The sequence below is a fragment of the Alosa sapidissima genome, chromosome 14, assembly GCF_018492685.1.
Source record: "Alosa sapidissima isolate fAloSap1 chromosome 14, fAloSap1.pri, whole genome shotgun sequence".
NCBI lineage: Eukaryota > Metazoa > Chordata > Actinopteri > Clupeiformes > Clupeidae > Alosa > Alosa sapidissima.
Window position 1 is genome coordinate 25,469,625 of NC_055970.1, and position 4,905 is coordinate 25,474,529.

At 41.9% G+C, this 4,905-nt stretch overlaps 1 protein-coding gene across 3 annotated transcripts in view; it reads left to right on the forward strand.

The window, feature by feature from the left end:
• nrg2b (neuregulin 2b) overlaps positions 1-2,826 on the forward strand; it is a 64,160-nt gene extending 61,334 nt beyond the window's left edge. For all 3 annotated transcript variants that reach the window (XM_042061987.1, XM_042061988.1, XM_042061989.1), the window contains one exon: positions 1-2,826. This exon is cut by the window's left edge and continues 1,069 nt beyond it. The gene's annotated coding sequence lies outside the window, so the exon portion shown is untranslated.
• The last annotated feature ends 2,079 nt before the right edge of the window (positions 2,827-4,905 follow it).

Consider the following 4,905-nt stretch of genomic DNA (forward strand, 5'->3'; position numbering starts at 1 on the left):
ATGTTTGTCTTTTTCTCTTTCTTTCTTCCCCTTTCCCATCAGAACTGTGAGGTTCTCCTGACATCATGCAATATGGGTCACTTCTTTGTGTAATGCATATGTTTACATAAGTATGATACACACCCACACATACACACACATGCTTTCTTGCGATATGGACACACACATGCACACATGTGCACACACACACACTCTCATCCAGATTTATACACGCACTCATACACACATACACACAGAGCACAAATACATGCACCCATTTAATCACTCTCACAAACTGACACACTGTAACACACACACACAGAGGCACACAGTTAGAGAATCTTGTGTATTCCCACACACCTTCACACACCCACACACATTGCTATTTTATTTTGGAGGGGGGCATCTGCAGATGCAATGATAATTCCACTTCCTGTCCAGACAGGAAGTTACTCAGTCTACTCACTTAGACCCATGGCAATGGGGTTTGTTTGCTTCCTGTCACTCGTATTGTTTCCATAACAACAGAGGTATGCAGAAGTCTCTTGAGGGCGGTGCTTGGTGGCCCCTGCCCAGGTGTTCAGGGTTTAGAAGTCTGTAAGAGTGTGTGGGTGTGTGTGTGTGTCTGTCTGTGTGTGTCTGTCTGCCTGTCTGTCTTTCTGAGTGTGTTTGTCCAATCACAAAGACGTCACAAGAGCAAAAAGCCTATGGGTTGTGTGTCAGTGTGTTTGTGTGAGTGTGTGTCAGTGATACCTGTGACTGTGGCATCTGGGTGATGCTCTATACATCTGGCATGTGTTTATGTGCATATGTTTCTTTGTGTACACATCTAAGGTTGGGATGCCCTGGCTCGTGAGCCCTGTGTGCTCAGATAAAGCCACAATAGGCAACTGTTGTCCCCGACAGTGCAGAAATTCAAGTAGAATAATTAGTGAAGTCAAAATCACGGGGGATTCTTTAGATCAACTGGCAAGTTGTTAAGTGGTATGTAAAAGACATCTCACTTTCTTATCTGTTCCTTGTGATGCAATACTGCCTATTGCACCTTTAACTTGGTGTGTATGAGTGTGTTTATGTGTGTGTGTGTGAGTGAGAGAGAGAAAGAGAAGAGAGACAAAGAAAAGATAAACGTGTTAGTTGTATCTATCCACTTATTTGTGTTCGAACGTGAACTGTGTGTGTGTATGTGTTTGTAGGTATGCCTGTTTGTGTCACTTGACAAGGTTTGTGTGTTTTTTGTGTGTGTGTGTGTGCGTGCGTGTGTCTTCATGTCATTGTGATGCAGTAGGTCCTTGGGCTGGCGAGATCAGCTCCAGTACACTTTAGGCCCCCTGCGCTCCTGTAGGAAAGCTTATTTGGGGCGGATCTGGCTGTGCTCTGGCCCAGATCCGCACCCTGCCGAGGGCCAGATCTGTTCCAGCTGCTATCTGGGCTCTGACCTTTGACCCCTGCCCCCTCACCTCTGACCTCCCGTGACTGCAGCGGGGAGGGGGCCAGGGGAACCAATCCAGCCTGACTTCATCCCCCCGGAACGCAACTGACTGGACTGCAACTGGAACGGGTATCTGTGAAGGAGTGGTGCCGGGTCCGAATCCGGCACAGGATCCAGCGTGGTCAGTTGGCTGCTGCCTGGGGCTCTCCCCTGAACCCCAACCCCCCCCACCCCCCCTGCTCCTTTGCTCCCTCCTCCACCCTTCCAAAGCCAGCAGCTCTAGCCGCTCTGTGTCTCAGGACTTCTCATGCAGAACTACATTACCCATGAGCACCCTGCTCTGCTCCACTCCACTACTGACCTAGGTCACTGGGGCTCACCCTGAGCTCCCGGTTGTTTCGCCCCCCCCTGGTGGCCACTTGTGGTAGGGGAGTATGTGGAGAGGTCTGACAGGTTTTTCGACTCACGCTGTTTAACTGGTGTTTGTGACACTTGTGAAAAAGTTTATGTGTGCACTCCTCAAACATGTCTGGTGTGGGGGTTAATTTGCCAAGGTTTCCACTCTCTGTCTCTCATTTTGTTATTCCCCCTCTCCCCCTTTTAGTGTTTCCTCTGTTGTCTTCCTCTCCTCCCTTCTATCTCCTTCATCTCTCTCTCTCTCTCTCTCTCTCTCTCTCTTTTGACATAAGTCTGTATGCAATCTGCCCTTTCTTGTGTGTGTAGAGTGAGTACTGTTTATGGAAAGGAGGTAGAGGGGGTTTAGGGTTATTTGTTCGAAAAAGTGCCCCTACAATCCACTCTTGTGCACTCTCCTTGACATAGTACACACACACACACACACACATGCACGCACACACGCACGCACACACACACACAAACACACACAGTAAAATGTAGAAGTATGCAAACATACCTCTTACGGTCAGACTCACACCCTCACCTTCCCCACATGCACACACCCACACACACACACACACACCCTTATACCCACACACACACACCCCTACACTCCCCACTTTGCTCACACATTTGCTTGTCACATTGTTCCATAAAGTAAATCCCAGCCTTTCTCTTTCTCTCGGACATATGCCATGTCTCTTATCTAGGAGCTTTTGTTCCCTATTTTCTTTCTCTCCTTCCCTCTTGCTTTCTCTCCTCCCGTGTTTTTTTGCCCTCCTCTGTGACTCTCTGGGTCCATTCTCTTTGCATGTTCTAGTGGCAGATAGAGGGTGCATGGATCAAGCAGCATCTGCTCAAAGTGTAGTCTTCATTCCCACATTCAGCAATAAATTCCCTTTTTTTTCATGTCCATCCTTGACTTGGAATATGCTAGAAGTTTTTTGCAAGTTTTCTCAAGAAAAAAAAATGAACTTGGAAAAAAAGAACGGAAAAAAAACTTGTTCATATAAGAAGAGAAAAAAATAAATCTTTATTCCTACCATTTTAACAAAATCCAATTATTTTGTCATCTGTGTGTTGTTAAGTATATCTATCGATCTCTGTATCTATCAATCTATATATCTATTTATCACTCTATCTGTCACTCTATCTATCACTCTATCTATCATTTCTATCTTTGTTTCTTTCTCTCCCTGCTTGTATTTTACTGTGTTTGGTGAAGTCAAGTCAAGTTTATTTATATAGCACATTTCATACACAGAGGTCATTCAATGTGCTTTACATAAACAAAAGCAAACAGTAATAGCAAATAAAAGCATAGATACAGTAAGACAGTCAAATTGCTTAGTCATGTTGTCAGTATAACAATGTACTCTGGAGGGATGTTCTGATGTAAACTATGGCTAAAATTTTGATGACAATTACCATATATTGTAGGTTATACCTTAGTGTATGTGGGAGTTTGATTGCGAGAGACTGGACAAGATTCACATTTACGCTTTTAATGTTTGTACTGTAATTTGTTGACAGACTATGTCAATGCAAAACAGAAAGGTTAAAGACAGCAATGAGCACAAAAAAAAAAAAGAGTAGAAATGTGAACATAGGACAATCATAGGAAAACTGTAAATGCAGTGCTGTAGGAATTACAGTGCAGTCTTACTACACCTCCTGACGTTCCTGTCTGTTGGGCCACAAATTCGCAACGAATATGCTTGACACATTATGACAACTTGTTCAACCATTTTCATGTAAAGACTTGTGCTGTGAACTAATGCTGCGTAAATGTTGTGAGACTATTCAACAGAGAAAATGTGTGCTCGAAGTGTGCTCATTTTATTAAATTGTGAGCTCCTTTGACTAAATAATGCTCTCATTCTACAAGATTGTGTGCTCAGTTTAGGAAATTGTGCACTCCTTTTACTAATTAGTGTCCTCATTTTCCTAAATTGTGTACTCATTTCACAAAAACTTAAAATGACAGTAGAATTTATCAAATGAGCTCACAATTTGGTAAAATCGAACTAATTAGTAAAAGGATTTTACTAAATTGAGCACACAATCTTGTAGAATGAGAGCATTATTTAGTAAAAGGAGCTCACAATTTAATAAAATGAGCACACTTTGAGCACACATTTTCTCGATATACACAAAACAAATATCTTGCAATGACACCACTGGGGTTCTGTATATTATAGCTTATAGGCTATATATAAATTACTGTGATTTGATTTTTTAATTTACATTTCCATACCATTATTACACTCACCAACGCAACAACTTCCCAGCATCGTATAAACCACCAATGTAATAAAAATCTGCATGCTTGAAACGTGATAATCCTACAAACTTGAAGGTACTCTAAGCGAAGCCTTTTTTTAGGCTAAAACATTTTATGTCACTTACTGCAAACATCACCTAACAACCGCTAGCTGTCTGTGTTCTAAATACATTGTAAAAAACGTGATCTCTGTGGACAGCAAAAACGGCAACAAAAACAACCTGGGCAAACCTAGCTCAGAAAAACATAACAAACTGTTCCAGCAAATCACAGACGAGATGCGCGTTTAGGAGAGTTTCAATTGAACGGGAACAGCACGGGAGGGAGGGGGAGGAAGTAGAGAGCTAGCTCTCTGTTTTGTTTGAACGTCAACAGAAGTGACGTTACCCAGCATCGCTTAGAGCACCTTTAATAATTTCCCAGCAACATATCTGTTGCATACTGCCAACATAATAAACTAATTTCCCACCAACATAATAATTATTAAATTTGCAGGAAGTTATTACATTTCTGGGAAGGTTAGTAAGATAGTTATTATATTAAAGCCGCACTAAAGAACATAAGACCTGCTCAGAGTGAGAAATTATATATGTTTTATCAGTAAGAGTATGGTTGTTGAAACTTGTCATATAATCCAATTTCATGACTATAAATCTTTCCATAATTGTTTTAGGGTAGCATAGCTTTCTAGCAAAGCTGCATTGACCTCCATTGTGTTCTTTTCTTATAATTTTGCTATCTTCCATAATTGGAGTCTGTGGCAGCTCTTAGAACTATATGGTAACCATATGTTTTTTAAATTTAGCATATTTGC